The following is a 26,310-nucleotide window of genomic DNA, read 5'->3' as shown; positions in this document are numbered from 1 at the left end:
TGCCGGCCTGCTCACGCTTCTATAAAAGGGAAGACATCAAGCTTACTCATGTTAGGAGATTCTGACACATCTCAAGATAAAATAGCAACATACTTTCTTTCAAATATTAATAGGATTTCTCCAGCTGAGGAACAAGCATTAAGAAACGTTCTGCTTCTAACTGAATATGCCTAAGTTATTTGTGAAGAGTTTCTGCAAAATAATCTGGCCATCTATCGATGTTTACAGTGACCATCAATAAAACCCAGACAATACCATGCCACATATGTCACATGCTGGGTTAACTGTAATAAACCTACATGGAAAGATATGAAGCATAGCTGGTCTCTAGATCAGAAACAGGCTACATTAGTTTGGTTAATGTACAAATGATCCTGGAATTCAGAATCCACTTTACTTTAAACTAAGTATTTTTTTCTTTAGAAGGAGAGGGGTTACTTTCCTATACTAGACCATAAAAAAACTTATGAAATGGTAATAAGAGCAGCAAACACAGAGTTTTTACTATGTGCAAGGCACTGTTTAAGCAGTTATAGCTAAACTTCGTAACAATTTTATAAGGTAGGTACTGTTACTATCCCTGTTTTACAAATGAAAAAACTGAAGCAAAGAGAAGCTAAGTAATTTGACCAAGGTCAAAGAACTGACTGAGTGACAAAGCTGGATCCTAACATGGGTAACTCTTAAAAAAAAAATCACAATGGAAAAAAATGAAAATTCTTCTAAAACAAATCCTTTCTAGATGTTCCTTTTCCTAGTCTCTCTTTTCTCAGCGGCCTGAAGTAAACCCTTGCCAGTACTTAACTGATACCCCACAGCCAACCCCGATCTGAAACTTTTGCTCTGGTCCTCCTCAATCTGATACACCAGCCAAATATGGCTATTTAAATTTAAATTAATCTTTAAATTAAATTAATTAAAACTAGATAAAATGAAATTTTCAGTTACTCAGTCACATTACCCACTCATCAAGTGCTCAATACCCAAACTGCAAGTGTCAGTGGCTAGTATATTGGAGAGAGCAGACAGAAACTGTATCATCCTTACAGAAAGGTCTAGTGGACAGCTCAGCCGTCCGACAAACTTTTTTAGTACAGGGCCAAATAGTAAATATTTTAGGCTTTGTAGCAATTACTCAACTCTACCATTGTAGTGCAAAGCAGCCATAGACAATAGATAAACAAATGAATGTGGCTATGTTCCAAAAAAGGCAGCTGTCCCACAGGCCATAGTTTACTAACCCTTTTTCTAGATAACTGGAGTTTTCACTTAGATTTCCCCTTAATTTTTTGATCTCCCACTATCCTGTAACTCATCTTCCTTAACCAGCAGAGAAAAGAACTGTAATAGCAGGATTACAGAATCTCCCTGCATTCTCTATGGGGAGAAACTGGTATCACAGAACTCTCTTTCCTATTTCATCTCTTTCCTCCAACATGAGCAAATGCACACCTTCGAACCCAGGAGCTCTTACAGAGCTCAAAATACAGAGTTTTGAGCCCCATCTGCAAAGATTGATTTACTGGGCCTGAGGTGGAGCCTAGAAATCTGCATGTTAAATGAGTCCCAAAGTGGTTTTAACCCCTGTGGTCTCTGGACCACAGTATGAAAAAGACTGCTAACCTTTTAAACACTGGGTAGGAGAAGGGATGGAGAGTTAGTCAGTAAATTCCCCTTATAAGCTGTTATCCCCAAACCATAGAGAGAAGCAATCGCTTAACCCAAGCAGCCCCAGGAAAGTCCAAGTGACAACTGAGCAGATGAAAGGTCTCAAATGGGTCCAGCAGGAAAGAGCTCTGGGTACCAGTCAGAAAACAGGACACAGGAAACCTTTCTTTTTTTTAAAAAAAGGGAAATTGATTATTTGGCTCGCACTTTACAAATTAGTCACTTTGCTTCCATGGGTTTCATAAGAACTCTTTAGTAAACTTTTCACTGTGGATTTTATGTGGTCGATGTGTTTTGCGATATATGGTAATATCCTCCTAGAATTAGAATTTGTCATCTTATTGAAAAATAAAAATTGTATCACTATTCTGAAACACAAACAAAAAACAACAAAAACCCTAAGTGAAGAGTGTATACTGTGGCCCAGAAGACCCTAGGTGATCTGCCACCTCCCTGTACCCATGCCTCAACAGTCTCTTCTGCTCTGCCTTGATCCCTCACTCAATTCTGCCAGGGTGTCTCTTCCTTGACCATAAAATTGCCTTAAGACATTTGCACTTAGGTTTCCTCTGCCCAGAATGATTCTTCTCCTGATATTCCACCTGGCTTGTACCAACACTTCCTTTAGGCTTTCTAAGGAGAAAGGCCTTCTCTGACCACTAACACCCCCTTCTCCTGTTGCTTCGTCTCCTTATCCTGCACTTATTACACAATAGCTAACAGATGTCCACAAAATGTATGCTTATCAGCCTCATCCTCTGTTTGGTCTCCTTGAGGATAAGGACTTTGTTAGGTTTGCTATTGTATTTCTAAATAATATATAGTAAATGATTAAATGAATATATGAATAAACATTCTCAGTAACCAGTTCAGCCAGCCTCCATTCTACCAGCCTCTTAACAACTTCTGACTATTGCTTAGCAGCAATCCCCAATCTTTTTGGCACCAGGGACCGGTGCTCCTATGAGATTCTAATGCCTGATGATCTGAGGTAGAGCTGAAGTGGTGATGCTAGCTCTGGGGAGTGGCTGCAAATACAGACAAAGCTTTGCTCACTCGCCCGCTGCTCACCTCCTGCTCTGTGGCCCTGTTCCTAACAGGCGACAGACCAGTCCTGGTCAGCAGCCTGGGAAATGGGGACTCCTGGCTTAAGGCATTATCCATATTTTTACCAAGGAACAGCAATGACAACCTTTTAAATGCCAATTTTGGCTACAAGTCAAATTAAACATCTACACTTCATATCACTGCATACTTCATCAGCCCGATATGATATGGCATCCAATATCAGTACATCCTGAGTAAAGAGGAATACAAACAAATGGCAACACGTGGACATGTGGCCCTAATCTTTACTGAGCACAGACTTTTTTTTGAGGTGATAAAGTCACTGCAATATAACAGTAATCCTCATTACTCTTAATATCCAAGTATAATACGTTTCTCAATAAACAAAAAGTAGTTTCATACTTCTGAAGGAACAATGAAGGAAAACAGATTCATCACCAAGGGGGTCATATATGATCCAATTCTCATCCTGTTACAGATGAGAAAATTGAGACTCAAATAAATTAAAAGATCTGTCCAAAGCTACACAGCTAGTTTTTGGAAGAGCCAGAGCTAAACCCCTGGTATCCTGTCTCTCAATCCAGAGTCCTGCATTTACAAGCTTGATAATCTATGTAAACTGGGACCTTTTCCTCCTACTTTTCCCCTCTAATGATCTTTTCGATTTTCTGTAGAGGAAAATGAGTCATTAAACAAAGTACCCACAGACCTTTTGATCGTTAAGGGCTCCATAAATATTTGAGTGAACCGAACCAAATCTGGATATGACTTCTCCTCCTAAGAAGCAAATGTTTAATACTTAAGACTATCTCATTCGTGATTTTTGGTTCCCATAGTGATAAATAACATTTACTGCTCCATGTGGTCTGGCTTACATCTATGAACAAGCATTTCCTGATGAATGGCAACTCCCGCAAGATATAATTTCCCAAATACTTTAGACAGCTGATGAGGAAAAAGCATTCCCCATAGAAAAGATTAATAACCGATTAGGTCATTCAGCATTGAAAGGCACTCTAGGTTTACTATAATATAGCTGATACTCTGCCTTTATAAATGTGCTTTAGGAACGTAAGGGTAAACATTTGGGCTTTATAAACAAACTTGACAGCATTATAAAATTTAAGATTCGAAGATTCATGCCATAAATTTGATTCAATAGTTTAAATCAAGATAGTTTTCAATTATACATAATGACAAAGATGTATTTCATATTTCATTTCTTCAACAGTTAGTTTTAGCTTCCCGGGAGAGTCCTGTTTTATAAGATAGTGACACCCCCCCCCCCACCATAAACAGCATATTTGGAACATAACAATTATGCCAGTCCATTTTGAACATAAACATGGAGCGATGTACAAAGAGAAACCATGGAAAGGAGCCATGGGCTTCAATAATCACCTAGTCTTTTCACCGCTTCCAGCTGCCTTTTGTGTGGGGTAGTTTAGTGTTTCTGTAAGAATTAAACTTATCAAAAACATTTAAGGTATTAGGACTTTAAAAATACAAGAGGAGCCTAAGAAGGGTGTATATGCAATTATACATTTAGAAATATTTTTTCTTTCTCCTAGCATCCTCTTCCCAGCAGGCTATATCATAGAAACTGGTTTTGATCTCTTTCCTATTTTGTGTTGACAGATTTCAAGGGTTAAGTTAGAGGGAAGGGGTCAAATATTTTTCAAAATATTTGAAAAATATGTATGATACGTATGATTACAGAAGCCTGTACACACCGTTTCTAAAGACACTTCAACAAAATTGCCTTTGGTGAGAATGAGACAACTGTTCACAGTCTGGACAGAATAAGTAAATCTCAAAGCCTGGTTGTAATACTGCTTAAAAAATCTATCTTTATTTATCTCAGGTCATGAACTCTTTCCACCTACAATTCCCTAAATTCTATTCCAATTTCAACTGCATACTAATCCTCTCTCAAATTTGTGGAAATTAAGTAAAATATTTTAAATTAAGAGTTAAGTCTCTTAAAAATATTTATTCATGCAAACTTTGCACAAACATCATAAGCACTTACATACCTTGCACAGTGCAGGAGGTAGAGGGGTAAAGGGCCTGTGGTTATGAGTATTCGTCCAGAAAGTGAGGGGTAGAGTTAGGGGAGATAACAAAAACAGACCAGCATTCAATTTAGGGATATGCAGTTGCATTAAGTAAGCAGACAGAACTCAGAGGAAAGTTAAAGAGCTAAATACATAATACTATTTGGTTTCTTCAAAAGACAGCATAGAGTAAGCCCCTGACATAACTGGATATATTTCTCATAATATGGCTCTCATTATGGAAATTCTCTCAGAGACGTGGAATGAAGAAGCCAAAATTGGGGAAAGCAGAACAGATTGCTAATGTGTTTGGTACAGAATATGATTGGCTTGGTTCATGTCTTACTTCCTCTGTGACAAACAACAAAGTCCTGGTCACTACAGAGGAAGGACCCCATAAAGAGTAAAAAAGGCATCAGCAGCTAACTAAATGCCTCTATTCCCCACAGCACCAGGCAGTTTCAAACAGCATGCCTTGGCAATGAGTATCTTAGTGTGGCATGGATATGCAAATTGTTTGGTCTGGAATGCACAGTTCTGAAAGCAACTATCAGAACACTTCCTATGTTCCACTTCCAGATAATAAGGCTAGTCATCATGCACCCAGGCCAACTCAATTCAATGAACACTTAGCATAAAAGCGCCATGTAGTTAGCACCATGCTAGTTACTGTCAGTAGACAATATACATCGAAATCATATTTGTTCCTAAAGAATTTGCATCTAAGGTAGAGACCAAATATATTATTAGAAAAGTGATTACATATAGACCTAAGTCATATTTCAATTTATGAAATATACATTGAAATTCTGTAAGAGATTGCCAGGTACTGAGGAAGAGATCATTTGAGGAACTGAACTATACTAAGTTGACAGAAATATAATGGCTCCAAATGCTAAATGAAGGTAAAAGCCACAGGTACCCAAAAGGAAAAGTATAGATGTGAGGTAGCATTTGAAAGCAAATAAGCAAATATAAAGATGACAAAACAAAAGTACAACCCCCTCCCCCAAAAAACTCAGTGTTTTCAATGGAGTTTTACTATGAGAAAGAGCCACCCCAGGTACCAAAATAAATCTGACTACCTTCTGTACCAAACAACAGGTAACCAGATACTATGAGTCACCAATGTTTTCTAACTGCAAATCTTCAATTTTATATTGAAGTTGATTAACATAAATCATTATAACGAGATAGTTAAGGCATCTTGTTAGTATTCTTCTAAGTAGCAGAAAGAAACAATAGTGCACATAAAAAAAAAAAAGGAACACTCTGCTATCAGAGACCTAAGAGTAATTATGACCTATGTAAATTAATGTAACTGCAAACGGTCTAAGAACTCAAAGCTTTGAATTCTGTTCAAATATATTTTAAGTCTGAGCGTAAATATATTCTTTAGGAGTGGTGAGATGATATCTCTTGAATATGTGAACCCCAAAAGACCGTAAGTGCAGGCACTTAGAAGAAAGCACTTGTGTGTTTTTAATTAACCATTAATGAGGCTCCAAATACCAATTCAACCCCAGGTAATCATCTACTCACTTTCTTTAACAAAGTACAAAAAAGAAACTCTGTTACAGTGTATTATCCAGGAGATTGTGACACTGACCCCTAGATACACATGAGATAATTTGACTCTGTAAACATAAGACAACTGAAAGAAAAGACCAAAGAAATTCATCACACTAAATGCTTGGGGTGTGTACCTTCTAGCAGTGGCAAATGAACTTTCCTTCACTAGCATTTTATCGGTAAACAAGTTACATAACTTTGCAACCTTGAGGCATGAATGAAACAACACAGGAAGTATCTTCATCATCTACTACTCAATATAGATTACTAAGTATCACATCTCAGAAACGGATTTTGAAGTAGAATTATTAAAGTTCAATTCTGTGCCTCAACTGAAGCTGTGGAGTGTCCTATAGAAAATATCTAAATTTAACTCCTCCAAGAAGGATAAAATGCTGAGAATACTATTAGTCTATTGAGAAAATTATCAAACTCAACTAATGTTCATAAAGCTGAATTGGGAGGAAGACCTAGTTCCAAGTTGTTGCTGCCTACAGTGCCTGTTCCCCTTAAACTAAATCTCTACCTTTTTATTTTATTTTATTTTTACTTTCAAACTCTCTCTCATCCCCTCCGACAATCACCAGTTTGTTCTCTATGAGTCTGTTTTTGTTTTGTTTGTTCATTTCTTTTGTTTCTTAGATTCTGCATATAACTGAAATCATATGGTATTTGTCTTTCTCTGTCTGACTTACTCAGCATAATACCTTCTATCCATCCATGTAAGATTTCATTTTTAATGGCTGAGTAATATTCTATTGTATATATGCACCATAACTTCCTTATCCAATTGTCTATTGATGGGCACTTAGGTTGCTCTATGTCTCAATCTTGAGGAACCTTATAGCCAAGGATGGGATGAACGCTGGGACTTACAACTGTGAAAGCACCTGCATTATCAGACTTAACTCCTCTGGAGATGGGCAGAGTATAAAATGTCTCTCATCTCCTAGTGAAAGAAAGTTGTTTCTTGAGTTTTCCCTTGTAAAAGCTCCTATTTATAATAAAAATTTGCAAAAATATAGTAAAACTTTAGTAAAAAAGTACACATAGTTTAACTAAACACTATCTTACACAATTATTTGAGGCCGAGAGAAACTTTAGGGTTCATCAATTTTCTAGGAAAACTAAAGGACAGGCAAACACAATTTAACTTCTTTTATCTTCTAACTAAATTGACTAAAGCACCCATGATCAAGAGAACCACAAAAGTTCTCAGACCATCTGAGCAAAGCCTTTAACCTAAGTCTACTACTGACTTCTACGTTCTTCACCCCATCTCTACTCCAATCCTACAAGTCTGCAGCAATATGGAACCTTTGCAATGCCTCCCAAACTAGAATTTTAAAGGCCATTCTTCAAGGTCTCTCTCTCTCAACTCTCTCACAGCCGGAAGTTTGCTAAGTCCTAATGGTTTCACCCTAGAAATCTTTCTTTCACATTGTGTCTTTCCTCCCCACTGCCTAAATCTAGGTTTAACCCATTTTCTATTTAGAAAAAAAGAAAAGTGCAGCTCTCAGCGCTAATTTTACATAAACACTCCCTGAGGCTGAAACAAATCTGACTGGTTTTCAATGAGAAAATAAAATATAAAAACTATTTCTAAACAGAAATTATCTCTAATCCTCATGAACAAACGCATACACAAATCAGATCCATCAAATGAATCTCCAGCTAACAACTGTTTGAGAACAATGGTAATTTAACATCAAACATAGGAATGCTACATTTTCTAGGATTTGATATTTTCGGCGATCAAGAATTGCTATATTTTGTAAATGGAAATACCACTACTAAAAATAGAATGCTATAAATAAAATTATGTCATTTGTTTCCAAAGATCATTGATATATTAGAACAATGTGAAAATAATAACAAAAGCGAGATATTTCGTGGCAAACTTTGGGGGTAAGGTTAGGACTATAATTTGCAAATTATCTTGGCGTAAATGCTGCAGCCACATGCACCACTGGAGAGTGTTTTTGGGGGCAAACAGGAAATTGGTTAACCCAAACTGAATTTCCTGACACCTATCTCCAACTACTCCAACCTATCCTCCACAATGCTATCAGCTATATTTCTTCAGAAAAGAAAATCTAGTCATGACTCTCCCTAGGTTATAATGCTGTGATGGTTCTAGATCAAGTCTAACCTTCCCAGGTGTTCACAAAACTGCGACAACCAGGTGCAGCCATGGTTGTGATTCCTGCCACATTCAACTGCACCTGCAGTGAGCAGGCCAAGGAAGCAATGACAAATCTCCATCAAAGTAATACCGAGTCAATATGTACATGTTTCCCAATTCCTGTTGCAGATACTCAGAGGGGTAAGGAAGACGTGCGCGTGTGTGTGTATGTGTGTGTGTGTGTGTGTACTGAGTACTGTGGTTGAGAGCATTGGCTAAAGCCTGGAAACCTCCCAGCCTGCTTCTTTAAAGAAGGGGTACACTGGGAAAGCTACTTAATCATGCTGAGCCTAAATTTTCTTTTCTGTAATATGGGAATAAGAGTAGGACCCGCCTCACTGAAATGCTGTGTCAATTGACACAATATACACTGCTTAGCACAGTGCCTGGCATACAGAGCTCAACAATTAGCTCTTTATTACTGTTAATAGTTGATTTGCCTTATTTGGGAAGGGTGGGAATAAGGAGAGATTTTCTACATAAATTAACCTCACTGGCACCATGGAATTCACATGGGTATATGATGGTAGTTACCAGAAAGATTAGGCAGGCATTTTTAAAGAAATCTGTGTAATCTGAGGAGACCTAAGAGCTTTTAAGAACTTAATGTAGGGATGCTTTATTTTGCAACCCTTTTTACATAACGCAAAGTTCCCTGCAGGGACCATTAGCTTCTAACTCTTAGGTTCTATGATTCTAAATTCTTGGACTGTCTGCTGCAATCGAGGTTACACTTTCTTCAAAACCAGTAGCAAATACTTTGTGCTAGACACCAAACAAAGAACTAGGGTCTAGAAAGATGAAGGCCATTTTTCTGCTTGGTTGTGGTGGTAACTTAGCGCCCTGAAAGGAAATCTCTTACCTTTGGGCCCATCTTCCACTTTCTTTTCTTTCCTTTGCTTATCACAGACAATGACTCCATTTATCAGGTTCCTGAAAATCAAATTGTTCAACTGCTCCTATTTAAATTCTGACCTGCCAGTAGTGCTTAACAATGAGGGCAGCTCTCGCTCTGCCAATTCTTGAAATCATAGGAATTTGAGTCACAATTTGTACCTTTTGAGATCCCCAAAGGGTGTTATTTCCTTCTTAAATTATAACAGAGTCTAGGAAAACTTCGTTTTTAAGAAAAGAAATTTTAATTAAATATCTTCACATGAAAAGATGCTCTACATCATTAGTCATTAGAGAAATACAAATTAAAAATAATGAGATACCACTTCGTCCCTAAGGTGGCTATAATAAAAAGAACAGATAATAACAAGTATTGGCCAGAATGTGGAGAAATTGAAATCTTCGTAAACCACTAAAGGGAATATAACATGATGCAGGAACTTTGGAAAAGTCTGGCAGTTCCTCAAAATGTTAAATATGGATTTACTATATGATCTATCAATTCCATGCCTAGGTATCTACCATGAAAAATGAGAATATGTCCACACAAAAACTTGTACACAAATGTTCATAGTGACATTATACACAACTGTCCAATACTGGAAAACCCAAATGTCCATCAAGCGATGAAAATGTATAAAATCTGGTATATCTAGTTTCAGTTTGCAAGATAAAAATGTTTTGAAGATCTGTTTCACAAAAATGTGAACACTATTGAACGGTAACTTAAAATGTTATCTGGCAGTAAAAATAAATGAAATACTGACACATGCTACAACATGCTAACCTTGAAAACATGCTCAAAGAAGCCAGTCACAAAGGTATACATATTCTATGATTCTATTTATGTTAAATGTCCAGAATAAGCAAATCTAGAGACAGATAGATTATTGTTTCCCAGCAGCTAGGGAGATTGGGAAGAATGGGCAATGGCTTGTAATAGGTATGGCACTTCTTTTCAGGTGAAGAAATATTCTAAAATTGGTAGTGGTGATGGCCGCACAACTCTGTGAGCATACTAAATGCCACTGAATCATATATTCTAAATAGACCAGTTGTATGCTATATGAATTATATCGCAATAAAGCTATCAAAATTATATATGCAAAAAAAGAAATAAATGACTTGCTAGGTCCTTAGACTAAAGCCATGATGTTATGTTTGGCTTAACAAAATGTCTTGAACTTGGGCGGTCTCTGCAAGATTTGCACCACATTTTCCTTTTAATGTTAAGTATAGGAGCTGACATACTTGAAATCTTCACTGCCCTCCCTAGCCATTCCTGCTATATGCTTACCACCCTCCCTCCTCAATAGGTGCTCCATGTTCGAGTGACAAAGGCTGCAGAGTTTCCCCAGTTACCAAAGACAGCCAAAGACTCCTACCAGAACGTGTAAGGCCTCAGTGAGACCCAAAAACAAGGTTTCTCCATCCCTCTCACCATGAAGTGGCTATGGAAGATGCAGGGATAGGCTAGGAGGCTAGAGAGAGGTAGAGAACCAAAGGAATGACCCACAGGAGCCAGACACTTCTCGAAACACAATGATATGACTTTTATATGTTTGTGCATGGTCTCTGGTTGGCTATGAGCGCTATAAGCAAGAGTTTTCAAATGGAGGTCAAAGGATCCTTAAAGGACCACACAGTCAAGAGTCTGTGACTTCTCCAGAATAAGCTTTCAATTTTGTGTTTTCACTTGTGTTAATCTAAAAGAAACTGATATAAATACACGCTGGACCATCTGAATGACTCCATACCAACAGGGCACTGAAGTTTGCATTTAGGATTGCAGGGGCACCAAGCAGTCCTCATCAGCAACTGCACTTGTGATATACTGGCAAAGCAGAGAAGGCAGTGACAAAGGTCAATTTAAGACTATTATCAAGTAAGACTTTGAATTCATAACATCATGAAATAACAGGCAGACGAGTACTGTACTATATTAATTGCTACAGGCTAGTAAGAAAAGGACAGAGGCAAACTTGATATACAATCAGTGTAGTCATATCAAGCGAAGGTCAAATGACATTAAGGCATTCATAATAGTATCTTCATAATGGCACAAAGGTATTACAGAATGAAGGTTTTGTTTTAGCTAGAAAATTACAAAGGCAATAAGAAAAAGTTATGTTCAAGTTGTTTTCAAAATAGTGTGAATGTGTCATTTTGATTTTCTACTAACTTCCTTCAGCAGTCTCTGCATGTACAAGACAGTTACAGCATTAGCAAGAAAATCAGAAACCATTAAAATTGTAATTCAAGGACTGGTACAGTTATGGTCAATGGTCCTGAGATAGGACCAAGCAAGGTCTTCAAGTCCATAATGTACTTCTCAATAAAATGCTTATTTCAAACAAATATTCTTTGCAGTAACATTATCATAAAACTCAAGACTCATGTGAATTAAGTATATATTAGGACCTAAGGCAACAAATTCATACATTTTTAAACAATCTACATAGGTGACTTAGTTTCAGCAAAAGAGCATTCATTGATTATATTAGTATTTTTAATTTAAATTTAACGGTTTTAAAATATCATTTGCATTTTTATTTTTTCAAATGTTTTAATAGTTGCATAAGAGCAATAAGCATAAGGTATATACATCTAATTTCATGTTTGTATATATTTAGAATAATTAAGCAAATTTATGTCAACAAAGGGAGTTTGCTGTAAACTTTTAAAGGAAGTAATACAGCTATGTGTGGTAAGTACTACTACAAGTAATAAAACAAGAATGATTTGAAACATGTTCATTCATTCAAAAAACATCTGCGCTCCTACTGTGTGCTAGACACTAGGATATAGTGGGGAACAAGAAAGACATGTCTAAGACCTCATGGGGCTGGGCATCTATCAGAAAAGACAAGGAAACAAAGAGAAACAAACAGCAGGGGAACTTATTTAGTTTAGGAGTTAAAGGGGGCTTCTTGAAGGATATGATATTTAAGACAAAAGGAAAACATAGGAGTTAGCTAGACAAAAGTGAGGCAGCAGAGCGGGAAAGAGTGTGGTAGGCGTCAGACATACCCTGAAGGTTTGCTGTCATGAAAACAGCAGATTAGAGGAACAGAAACAAGTTCTGTGAGGCTGTAAGTGGTGTGTGTCTGAAGTACAGTGGTAGAAGAGGTAGGGTAACGGGTGAAGATTGCAGATAGAGGCAGGGACTTCCTCTTGCAAGGTCTTGAAGTCTTCTTAAGTAGTTTGGCTTTTAATTCCTTATGAAGGAATTCGGAGGGCAATGAGAAGTCAGTCACTAGACGACTTGACGTAAGTCACTGACATATTGAGTTTTGCTCTGTAAAAACCCCTCAGGCCTCAGTGTGTAGAGAGCACTGGAGGTCAGAGGCAGGGAGCGCAGCTGGAGGCAGCTTCAGCAGTCCAGGCAGGACATGCTGGTAGCCACACTGCAGTTTTGTAGTGGAGCAGAATATTGGAGAGTTTCAAGAGATAGCTTACAATTTAAGAATTTAAGTTTAAGACAGAATTGAGACAACTTGGCAACTGATTGTCGTGGAAAGTAAATAAGAAGAATTTATTATGGAAATGTGCAAGTGGTAGATGGTGCCTTTCACAAGATGAAGAACTGCAAATCCTTGTAAGCTGAGGACCACGTGCCTTCAAAGACTGCTTTATACAGTTGTTTGAATTTTTTTTTTTTTGCAATTTCATACCTCTGCATCTATTATGAAGATTTTTTAAAAAACAAAAAGCAAAAAACTCTACTGCCTTGCATAATCACTCACACCCAGAGGCGGCAATATTCAAAACAAGTCTCTGTTCTTTTTGTTCTTTTTGGAAAGTCTTGGTTCAAAGGCAAAAATCAGAGAACAGACAATTTTCTTCTTTTTTCTTTTTTCAAGATGCCAGAGTGACCAGCCTCCCGGCAGACAAATCTTTTGATCCTTACTATTGACATGTTGCTTCAATGCAAACACAAGAACTACTTAAGACCTTTCTCTGATGGGACTACGGGAAACAGCAGCACAGAGGCTCTCAAGTTTAAGAGGCTCCAGCTCTACACTTTATGCCTCAGAAACGAGGATTTAAGTATCAAAAGACATGGGAACTTAAGTTCAAGAGACCAATGCATGCACCTGGCAGAATTTAACCCCACATTAGACTTCTCCATGAACATTCACAATTTTCTGAGAGCAAACAACTCTAGTAAAATGTTCCCATGACCCACCCTCCCTCACGAATATTTTTAATATTTCAAAAATGCTTAAAAAATGGAACAAAGCAATTAAAAAATCCCAAAGGGTCAGAGCAACCGGAATTAGTTTAAGAATGCATTACACATGAAAGACACTAAGGCTTTATAAACAGGGCATCTTCTTCACACCAAAGTACAAGAAAACAAAGGAAGAATCCAACTAATGCAGGACACAGAAAACATCATATGAAAGAAAATTCATGTCTGGCCTTGTCTATGACAAAAATCTCAAATAAACAAGTGCTTTTTGTGCACTCCCTAAAAGCAAGGAGTAGAAAAAAAGGAAAATCAGAATCATTTTTACTATCTTGAAAATGAGAGACAGAACTTTATCAATATTCCAGGTTATCAGGATTGCTATGGAAAACAGAAGCAGAAGGCCCCGGGGCCACCCGCCCGATTACCTCCACACAGCTCAGCCCACGACCCACTTACAGCTGGCCTGATCTTCATTCTGGCCCTGCCTCTACCTCCTCCTCCAGGTTCACAGAGGGGAAGGCTATTTACATGGGTAATCATTTATTTTCTTTTAGTCAACACTTGTGTTATACTTACTAAGTGCTAGGCATTGTTCTAAATGCTTCACAAATAAGAACCCACTTAATCCTTATAACAACTATAATAAGAAGGAACTATGATTGTTCTTGTTTTACATATGGGTAATTTGCATATGTGAGGCTCTAAAATTTGCCCAAAGTCAAAAAGCTGGTCAGTGATACAGCTGAGATTTGAACCCACTCAATCATCTGACTATGGAGTTTTAAAGGTTATTTTAATTTTCTCCTTTATTTTCTAGACTTACTTATTTCCTTTAAATGAGAATTTATTACTTTTTAATAGCAAAAAACCCCAAAAGACCATTTTTTACTTTGAAACAGCAAACCAAAAAATTAAATAAAAACAAGGCCTCGAGTATTTCATGTATGAAATCAGAGGAATAAATACACCTCATCTGCCAGAAGCTAAGGGGCTAGGCCAGATGATCTTTGAATCATTTGCCACAAGATCTTCAATTCTATGCCTGTTCCCCATTACCCAGGCAGTAAAGGGGACAGAAAATGTAATCAAAGGCAGTGATTACGAACATGTGGCTGGAAAACTGACCTGAGATCGACTTCTAGCTTACAAGCCATACAACCTGGGACAAGCTGCTTACTCCCTGTAAACCTTAGTTTTCTGACCTGGCAAATGGGTATAGTTACACTTATACTCTCCTAGAGTTAACTCATGTCAACCACTCAAAAACACAAAAGTGCCTAGCACAGAGAAAGAGGTCAAAAAATGAACACAGGAGAACTACTGCCCAAATATTTGCCTATTTAATTATTCCTGAGCCAGAGCAATCAAACAAACCAAAGATTTCATAAAATCATCAATAGAGACAAAAGAAAGAATCTGAATGAGAACACAAACTTTTTCATCAATGCCTTAGTGAGCAATAAAGGCTAACAAGGGAGAGATATCTTTGAGCCATAATGAGATGCCTCCCAGGCCCAGAGCCTAGAGTCAGGGTGCTGCACTGGAACCTAAGGGGGAAATGACAGTGTCAGGGGCCACGTCTCCCAGGTTTGCCTTTTGTGAACATGAAAAGCTCTGTTTCAAGGAACAAGCTACTTCACCTCTGTGATTCTTCATTATTTATAAAGGAAAACCACTGAATTGAATGGCAAAGAATCCTTGAAGCTCTAACAACCTGTATTTCTTTAATGGTTTCACCAGATCTCTTTCGCTCATAAAGTATGTGCAAATGAGATTCCCTTACATTTTTAAGTAACATTACTCTGTCAAGCAAGTGGGTCTTCAAAGAGCTTGTGATGAAAAAAATTATTTATGTCACCCCTTTAGTATCCACAGCAATTCCTCAAAGTTATGTTAAATGTGCCTGTTAAAAAGAAATGCTTCTGAACTGCTGGTCCTGATATTATTCCTCTCTCTCAAGCACAACATTTGCAGTTAGGAGCCTGGCTCCAAAACAGAAACTTAAATAGAGGAAAAATTAAATGTTACCAACAGATTTCTACACCCATAAGCCTTTGTATAAAAGGGTTTTTCTTATATCCAACTCCCATTTAGTGCTTTCGTGACCATCGACTACAAAGCAGAAAGTGCTACAGCAGCTTTATCAGGGTGTTTAAGGCAGTCCCTTGTGCCAAATCCAAAGGACGCAGAGGATCCATAGCTGTTCACTGGCTCACCCAGGCATCACGCATTGATGGTAATGCTACTGGAGGAGCTCAGGATACCACTGGAAGGCCCTACGGCACAGGTAGGGAAGATGACAACAAAAGGAGAGAAAATACGGTCTCTAAAAGAATGAATAGGAGGGCAGAAAAAGAACAGGGGTAAAAGAAGAGGGGCATAAGAATGAAAAGCTACAGAATCACAGTCAAGTGTAAGGAATAACTATATCAAGGGCTTTACATACATTAAATTTACATGATAAGCCTCATATCATTTTATCCTCGTTTTAAAGATGAGCAAACCAAGGCTTAGAGAATTTAGCTTACTTTCCTAGGGTCACACACCTACTACATAGCGGGATCAGTGTTTGAATGTGTTTTTCTAGCACAAAACTTGTGACTGAACGGTATATACACACTTTATGACCTCAGAGAGTATCTCTGGCCCACCCCACCGTAGGAGGTTTCAAGTCTCTAACTCTTAGCCAAGGATGAACAGCCTCTCCAGTCCTGGGCCCTAGACAACACCGGCAGTTCAGGTCAGCTCCGCATGGCTTTGAAGGAGTTTTCTTCCTCACCTTAAAAGTCAGTCTGTCTCCCTGCAACTTCCACCTGCCTTTGTCCCAGGAGATCATCACATCTGCAGCACATGAGGGTTCCTGTCAATGCCCCTATCAGTAACTAAAAGGAGGAATGGAAAATGTTAGAAAAATTTTAAGGAAAATCTGAAAAAATTCTGTACTTAAAAAAAAGAAAAAGGACTTGTAAGTTAAGAGTAAAGAGCCTTAGAATTAGTAAACTTACTACAGAGAAGGTTGAAGGTAGGTCTGTCTTTGGTTAGCTATTTCATAGAGGATGATGTATATCTATTTCTACTAAGAAAGGAATCAGAGATGCCTTAAGTTTTAGCATAAAAAAATTAGTTTAAAATATTGATTTGAGATCGGAGAGTGGAGAGGTTTTAATTTATTCCAGAAAAGCTTAAATTATACATTTCCTTTATCTTGAAATGGTTCAGATAAAAGCCTGCCTAAAGTAGATGTGTAAGCCTTTTTTCCCTCGCTCTGATGAAAGATTACTTAGGAATGGAAAGCTCATCTAATGTGTACCTCCAACTTTAAACTAACTACTTGGCTTTTGGGTTCTATCCACAAAGTGGGAATACTACTTGGTAAACTGTATTTTAAGACTGTTGTAAATATGTTGCTTTTTAGCCTTACTGCTACTGCCCCCTAAAATATACAATTTACTCATCTAGAATTATACACTAAAAGGCAGGAAAATTTACTCTAGCAAATATTTAAACCATTTCATATATTTTATGTATTTATAAAATGTATATTAATTAGGCAACCATACATGTTATTTTTTCACAGCTTAATAAATCCACTTTCTATTTTATTATATTGTATATTTGTTATTTTAATACTCAGTGTTTTTAAGGGTAGTGCTAAAACCATTTTTGCAATTTTTAGATTTTCATTTAGCTGTTTACAACCACCTCCTGAAAGCACAGAAAGGGAGGCAGCCTCTTTGTTAGCGCACTGCTGCAATATCTAGATCTCATACTGGGCCACTGGTGGCAGGACTGATCACAAGCTCATTACTTCTTTCAAAGAGTAAATGATTCCAGGAACACACAGAGAGGAACCATCACGAAATAAATGGACGAAAGGCAGACTGAAATTAGCAGCTGCTGACCTTTCCTAAAAGTAGTTATTAAAGCATTATGGTTTACATTTATAAAAGCGAAGATAACCTATTATACTGTGAGTTCTTCTGGGGTAAAATCTTAGGGTTGCAGATAATTGTTCCTGTGTTTAAAATAATAAGAGGATAACTTCTTTCCTCCATTCACAGTTCTTACTCTCAAGCCATTTCTCACTTAAGTAATTTTCACAGCTGAACTTGAGGAGCAAAAAGGTAGCCAGAACGTTACAGACTTTGACAAATTAAAACCAGAGTAAGGGGACCAATGGCAGCAAATCAAAGGCACCAAGGCCAACGCACGTAATGCTTAGTTAAGTGGGTAACATAATAACAACGCTAGAATTTTCATCGTTCCCTCACTATTATCTTCAAGTATCAAGTCATTCATTCAAAAGTTAGTTTTTAAAAAAAGTCAAACTACTTACACTTATTCCCCACACCTACTGAAGACTACTAATTTATACTGTAAATTAAAAAATTCATTAACATTTTAAGCTTATCTTAATAAGCATCAAGGAAACTTGATTTCTGATGTCTCGACTTCTTGTAAAATATGTAACATTAACTTTTTATAAAGAAATCTTATTAAATTTTACTCATAATCTCTTAAATAGCAATTGCTTATACTTTTGATCCCTTCAAAATTTGTATATATTAATAGTTGCAATAATCGATATACCGTGAATAAATTTTTAGCATGTATTTCATATTCTTTTAAATTTTCTTTATATCAAAATGTTTAATTCTATTAGTTTTAAACAGATTATGATTACTACTTCATTTTTTATGCTAAATGATATTTCATAGTTTTAATAATAAAATACAGTAAAATCAAGACCTACAATTTTTCACCTGGAAATAGGAAAAAAATTGGTTTGCTTTTTTAGCCTCTTTTAGAAGACTTAAAAAGCTTCACTTGTCTTTTGTTTACTTGAATGCAGCAGGTAAGCAACAGAAGAGAACTGTCCCAATTTTACAGGCTAACGAACTGTGGTATTTATAAAATTTATGACATTCTTGAAAACACCAGGAAAGTTAGTTGGTAATAAAACCATATTTAAAGAAATCTATATTCATCCATTTGCACTGATCCATGCCACTTTCATAAGCTTTAATTTGGGTTTGGTTTACGTGTACACCCAAATAAATTCGGAAGATATAATCGACATTGAAAGAATAGTAGTAGTAATTTTCTCTAAAATTTCACAAGGGGAAATGACTTCCCTAAAATCCAAACAAACCAATAGCTTCACCTTGGTTACAATTTATTCACTTAAATCATAGACAACACCCCTAATACCCACTTCCCACCCTGACCCAAAAGAGAGCAGGTTTAACACCAGCAAACCAAAGAACTATTACAAGTTTTGTGTGAAAAGCTATACTTTAAACTAGTTTTCAAGTGTTCTTATTATGTTCATTATTTTCTGAAAAACAACTAAAGACATAAAGACGTTGCATGTAGAGGAAAACTTAATTATGCAAAAATAGAGGGGTTTGGTTTACTCTGTATTAAGTGGAAACAAGTCATTCTGAGGGTTCATGATCATTGTGCAAGAAGAGAAGGTAGGTATAAGACAGGAGTTGACAGCTTTCCCAGTGCAACAAAAGGTGCAGCCGACCTGCTTCCTTTTTCCTACCAGTGGAGTGCTGCTGATTGTGGGACAATGCTTATCTCAAAATGGAAGTAGAGAAAGTATAAACTGTAGAACCATGGGAGATTTTCAGTTTGTTTTAATTCTTCTCTCTTCAAAAGGAAAAGAGCCTTTTTGTTTCTGATTATAAAAGTAATACCTACTTGCTATTAAAAAACTAGATAATACGGGAAACTACAAAAAAACAAGTAAAAATCATCTAAAATCCTACCACTCAAAGATAACTACTCTTAAATGTCTTGGTATAATAGCCTTCCTTTCCCTGCCCCCCCCCATGCATACACACCTAAATATGTTTTTTTTGTTGTTTTTTGTTTTTAGAAAGTAAGATAAATTGTAAACTTTAGGGTAACCGCTAAAAATTCTGTAAAGGAAATATAACTTGATATGTTAAAAGAAGAGATAAAATGGAATCATAAACTGTTCACTTAAACCCACAGAAGGCAAACATTTCTGAGAAAGGGGAAAAGAGCAAATGTAGCAAATAGAAAACAGTTACAAACATGGCAGATAGTAATCAAACTATATCAATAATCACTTTAAATGTGAATCATCTAAATATAACAATTCAAAGACACAGACTGTCAGAGAAGATAAAAAAAAAATCAGACCCAAATGTATGTGGTCTACAAGATACCTACTGTAAATGTAAAGAAACAGGTTAAAAATAAAAAGAAATTGATATCATAAGCTGTATACTGTTCTGATGGTCCATTTTCCTACCTGTTCTTGAAAGACAAGTGCAGAAAAAACTAGCCTATTGAGAAATTCTATAAAGTTCTCAATGTATACACATAATTTTTCTAATATATATAAACTCTGCCCAATATTTCAAAATGTTGACCTATTTTACACTATTTGAAGACTACAGAATCGTATGTTATTTGAGCTCACAAATTAAGAGATGAATGCTTTACATATTTCTCCCTAATCTTGTATCTCACAAACAGAAATCCGTCAGCCATAACAGATTACATCTCTCTTTAAAATGGGCTCTCACTCCTTGTTTCTGGAAGTAGAGAAATATTAATAAATGTCCTTATTCCTACCTGAGAATATATGTGTATACATGTGTATATATAGAAAGATAAAATTCCTATAGCAGATTCCTTCCTGAATATATGCAGGTCAATGTTCGACGAGCTACTGAACTTTTCTTATTAGCAGAGCTATGAAATAATTTACTAATCTAGCAAGTTCATGCTTAGATGCTATATGGTTTTTCTCTATTGTTCTTAAATTTAATGGCCAAGGACACTTTCCATTGCAGAATGTATAGCATGCCCACACTGATCAGGGATATCTTGGAAATGGACTCTCCTAGACATACCAGATGGTCAACATTTAGGCTAAAATGATGTTACATATGCCAGAGGTGTGTTTCTGAACTGTAGATATATATACTGGTTCCTCATGTTAATAATAAAACACAACAAACAAACAAACAAACAAAACACCCAAGAGTATTACATTTGATTTTCTGAGGTTAGAAAAAAGGACTGAAAATCTCCCATTTTGTGAGGATGCTGGAATCTTTGATCTCTACTATGGAGTTCACAGTCAGGCTACTTAGTTTATTTTGAGAAAGCAAATCCTTCCTGTTGTTTCTCAGGAAATGGAAGAACACATTTTTAGACTATGTTTTAATTTCACAGTTTAAATGGCTTTAACTTTTTAACTGTTTCACTTTGAAGAATATTTAATTATGTGGAGAAATTAACTTTCAGAAAGAAACTAGAGCAGTGGGGTGGAGAGAATAATATACTCAGACTTCAGCTAAAAGGGTAAATTTTTAGAAAATGTCTCACACAAACTGTTACACCCTGTTTCTTCCTGTGAAGAATTTTCCAAGCCTTAAGTTGTGTAATAGCTTAATGAGGAAAAAAAGGAATGCCCAAGTTTCTCTCAAATATGTAACTGCATAGAGAAAGATTACAGGCTTAATTTTAAAAAGAGTGTCCTACACCACCTGTTTAGGCTTGTTAAATTATTACAGTAATCTCTAGAGCCCCTGTCTGATCTGGATTCACCTTTAAATGCAGCCACACCTCTAAGGCTTTAAGATGTCATCTCTATTCATAATGGGAAGCAGAAACAGTTAAACGGCTCTGAAGAGTAAACCTTTCGGGAAAGCACACACTCAATGAGAAGAGTGATGAAATGCTTCTGTTTCTGATTTCCCTACAGACAAAGAAAATCAAAGTATAGTAAAGGATATGGGAAGGAGGAAAAACTAAGGTAAGCTGATGTAAATATGCATAGCCTTCTCCAACTGCTGAATTATCTTCTACAATGCCACATTTTAAACCAAGAGGGAAAAACAAACCCAGTGAAAATAAAAAGCAATCATACAGGGAAAGAAACAACATAGATGATGTATGCAAAGACCATTGTCACCACCTTTATGAACTTACGCGCTGACATCTCAGGGAGACCTGGCACACAGAAAACCTACCCTGTCTGCGCCTTGCACAACTCCCATCACAGCCCCATGCTCCTGTTCCCAATTTCCTGACTTGCCTCCTTTCTCTCATTACTGGGGATAGCCCAGTAACAGACACTTGGGCATGGTCATCTGCTGTCCTGGACTCATGCTGTCAACTTCCCAGAGGCACTGGCATTAGAGCTTCTCTCAGAAGAACTCATGAATGAATGATAAATGACAAGAATCTAACTACTCTTATTCTTCTGTCCACTTATCTTTGTCTAATAACAAGTCTCACAGAAGTTCTGAGAATTACCAGAGACTGGAGAAGACATTAAGTATAATTTCCTCCACCAAAAAATGAGGAAACTGAGGCTCAAAGACATAAGCTGACTTCCCTGAGGCCATCCTCTGTTAATGGAAGAACTAAGACTAGAACCCAAGTTCCCTAATGCTCAATCTGTTGCTTCCTCTGTCCTACTTTTCCTCCCTTCCCATCCCCCCCACCCCCCACATCCTGAAGCTTCCTTTGAATCACCATCTTAACATTTCAGGCAAGGCCTGTGAATTTTATTTTAAAAGGTCATACATGGTATTCATCTTACTCTATCAACCAGAAAAAAACAAAACAAAGCAAAAAACCCACCATCGGTACCTAATCCCCAGTGACTAGCCCCAACTGGGCCCTCAGTGATGCTCGGCTATTACTCAACCTAAATCAGTAAACTCCTTTTTCCAAGTTAACTGTTACTAACTTTCAAATGTCTTCTCAAGGCCTCCTCACTCTCGGATTTCATCTGCTTCTATTTCACTGAGAAAACACAAGCCATTAGGAATGAACTTTATCGACTGCCCTCCTCTCCTCCTGCACATTCATCTACCATCACACCTATCTTTTTTCTCCTCCTCTCCTGTCCCAAAGGAATAAATGTCCCTATTCCTTCCCAGGACAACCCATTTGAGCATGCCTGCACTCCAGACCTCGTCCACCCTACCTTTTCTGGAACCTTACTCCATTAGTTTTCTACCTTTAGTGCCTCCAGTATTCTCAACTGAAACATAAGCTCCAGTCGCCATTACACACAAAAAGTATTCCTTTATAGACACACGTGTATAAACACATACACACTCCACTCAGTGGTCCCACTTCTTAACTCCTACTTGTTCCTCACCCATGAATCCAGATGCAGGCTTAAGAGCTCTTTTAACCATCAACTGAATATCTAATTGCCAGATCCAATCTTCCATGTCAATCTACCTGACCTTCCTGTGGCCTCAGACAGACTTGACGGCTTTTCCCTATTTACGACCTGGGCAATTTGGCAAATTGCTTACCTAAGCTTTAGATAAATAGCTTTTTTGTAAAAAGCAATGACAATGATTATTTCAGAGGACTATATGAGAGAATATATAGAAACCAAAAACAAACAACAGGTGCTCAATATTACTATCATTTTTGTTTCTGGGCTTTCCTGACCCTCTTTCTCTTTCCTTTTCTTTTTGTCTGCTCAGAATTTGGCCCTCTGGCTATCCCTGTGGGATCTCAACCACATTCATGGCTATAACCATCAGTCTTAGTCACTTTCCAATACATGTCACCAGCCCTGGCTTTTCTCTTGGGGACTAGGCCTCTCAAGATCAGCTGAATATACCACAGGTATCCCAACTTTACTTCAAACCGAACTCACTATTCTCTCTCCAAACTTGCTCCTCTTAAGTTTTCCACCCTAATGACACCTCAGACAATGAATCTTCCTAACAAGAAACGTCAAGAGTCATTTTTCTTCTTCCTCCCTCTTCCTCTCCTCCCACTTTCCATGAAATCAACATTTTTTTCCTCCTAAATGATTCTCAAACCCATCCTCTCTCCTCTCCTCTCTTGATATCATCACCTTAGTTTGTCTTCATTATTTCTACCTGGATTGTTTTAATAGCCACTGGACTTCTCCCTGCTTCCTTTTTACATATCTTAAGATTGAATTTGAACATTTCACCTTTGATGGCTCCACAATTCTCTCAGAAAAAAAGTCCACGCTTCCAGAAGTAGCATGCATGGCCCTAGACAAGGCTGGACCAAGCCTCTGACCCAGGGCACACCTCTAACCTCTTCTCCTCTCTGCTCCAGTCACTCATACTCCATGTTCCTCATGCACTGAGTATTCTAGGCTCTAAACCTGCGATGTTTCCTCTGTTTCTTTCCTCTTCAGCCTGGTAAATAATCCTATCCTATTCCTCCAATATGCAGCACCAAAATCACCTCCTTTATGAATTATTTCCTCACAAACAAGAAAAAAAATCACTTCCTCCTTTGTACCTTACTTGCTATTACTATTTATCGCAACATTTGCTGTAAAGTGCCTCACATTCTAAATTCCAGTTAATGATTCATGTGTCTATCTTCTGAGGTCAGCACTGTGTGGTATTCATTGTATCTTTAGAACTTAGCATAATGACTGCTACACGGCAGGTAGGAGGAAGAGAGATAAGGGAACTAGAATTTAACAGTTTGGAGCTCAGCAAATGTCTGTTGAACAGGTGAAGTATCTTGGTTGTCAATTATATTCAGAATAACTGAATAAGAGAGGGGGCTGGTAAGACAGGTGGAATTGACAGCTGGTGAGATGAGCATGAAGGAACCTGAATGAAAAATGGAAAACATCCTTCCTGATGAAGTCCCCTCCTGAGTATGTAAGTTCAGTTAGGTGAGTAGCTGGGGCTGTTACACTCAAACTCAGGTGAATAACTAATATATCCTGTTTAAAGCACAATAGGGGAACAGTCAACAGCCCAAGGACATTATTCTTATCTGTCTAAGCAGGTTTTGGACTCTATAATATTCTACAGTATAATTTTATCAGACTTTGTGCAAGCTTAGTAAATTTCAGTAAACTACAACCCTCTCCTATATCCATAAAGCACCGTAAGAACTGCAAACAAAATAAATAAAATACAGCCTGTCACCCATGAAATCCCAGAACTGATGGCAAAGGGTAACATCTTTGGCCTAGATGAACCATGTCATACAATATTGATTTTGAGACCACAACTTGTCCCCCACAATTATTTCAAATTTATTTACAATAATAAGCCACGTTATGTATAACATAGTTTCATTCCATTTCACAAATTAAAGAAAAAGTACACTGTATTCCGCACAGGAATGTAAATGCTCACTCATAAAATAAAGGGACCTAAAGCATTCGATGTAACATAAATTGGAAACTGGAGGGGGAATAAGACCCAGTGAATGAGAACAGAGTGGAGAAAAGTAAACTTGGAGAATCCAAGCTGAAACTGGCAATGTTTTCCCATTAATAAAGAGGCATCTATAATTAACAGGCTTTCAAGAGCATTCAGTCATGTATTACGGCATTGCAACTCATAAAACATTCATTCAAAAGCCGTACCAGGAAGGGCACATCTCAGCTCTATACGCACATGCAGAGCACTCACTGAAGAAGAAAGACTCTGAAGTGACACACCCACTGCCCTACATAGATGACCAAGTGTGAAAGGCAGCCATAACTGCTAAAAAATAAATAAGTAAAACTGAGAAGGAAATGTAATGTTAGGAATGTTAAATTAAATTATGTTACTAAATAAATAAATTTTAAAATGTTCCCAGAGAAGTAAACACATTTCTAGGAAATACGTCTGAAGGTGTAAGAGTTAACACAGATGCAAGCAAAAGCAAGAAATCTACCTAAAATAATCTAAAGTATTTTTGAACTTTTAAATTTATATCAATCACGCTAATAAGAGCAAGTCATAAAAATGTACATGTAACAAGGTGAGACATATTTCAAAGCCACAGTAGTTTTAAAAGTGTGTCAATTCCAGGAACACGCAAATACGCCACCCGAACAAAAGAGACATCTCAGAAGATTTATATAAATATGCACTTAACATGCTAGAGGTAGCACTAAAAATCTGTGGAGAAAGAGTAGATTATTTGGTAAATAGTGGTGGGGACTGGCTCACGATTATCAACAGTTTTTTAAAAAATAAAAACAAATTTATGCCTCATATGTTTCATTCCAAATAGTTTTAAAAACCCTAATAAGAGTAAACCTATAAAACTAATAAAGTGAAGAGAGACTATATTGTGAGCCCAGAACAGAAAAAGTTTTCTTAAAGGACTCAAAATTGCAATAATAGCAAAAATTGGTGGGTTCAACTACATCAAAGATTTTTGTTTTTTAATGAAAAGCACCAGAGGCAAAATTATCAGGCAAGTGACACCCTCAGAGAAAACATTCACAATACGTAAGGGTAACAAGAGATTAATCTATAATGCAAGGAATGCTACAAAAACTCTTTTAAGGATTTTTTACAAGAAAAAAGCAAGAGACCTAATGCACAGAAAAGGGGAATTAAATTAAGTAAATGGAGAGATGCTCAACCTCACTTGTAATCAAAAAAGAAAAAAAATTAAACTTTGAGGTACAATAAACATCTATCAGATGGACAAAAATCAAAAAAATTGTTAATAAAAAAAAGGAACCATCATGAAGTACTAGTGGATATATAAACCTGACAATGACCTGCACAGTTCCTAGTAAAATTAGCATGATTATATCCTAATATCCAGCAATACTGCTTTTAGACAACATTGCCTCAAGAAACTCTCACCAATGGATCCACTATACGTAGGCTCCTTAGGAAAAAAAAATGAATACA

The 26,310-nt window shown here is 37.1% G+C and overlaps 1 protein-coding gene across 9 annotated transcripts in view; it reads right to left on the bottom strand.

The window, feature by feature from the left end:
* LRRC8D (leucine rich repeat containing 8 VRAC subunit D) overlaps positions 1 to 26,310 on the bottom strand; it is a 109,458-nt gene that overhangs the window by 57,770 nt on the left and 25,378 nt on the right. Inside the window, exon 1 of one of the 9 annotated variants that reach the window (XM_039838792.1) lies at positions 16,419 to 16,442. The exons of 7 other annotated variants lie outside the window; for them this stretch is intronic. The gene's annotated coding sequence lies outside the window, so the exon portion shown is untranslated. Of the gene's footprint in view, positions 1 to 16,418; positions 16,443 to 22,158; positions 25,561 to 26,310 lie in introns of those variants that run through there. One more of the 9 variants, XR_005647769.1, reaches the window with a different exon arrangement.

Source organism: Pteropus medius, unplaced genomic scaffold, assembly GCF_902729225.1.
Source record: "Pteropus medius unplaced genomic scaffold, Ma_sr-lr_union100, whole genome shotgun sequence".
Lineage (NCBI taxonomy): Eukaryota > Metazoa > Chordata > Mammalia > Chiroptera > Pteropodidae > Pteropus > Pteropus medius.
This window is presented reverse-complemented; position numbering and strand designations above follow the sequence as displayed.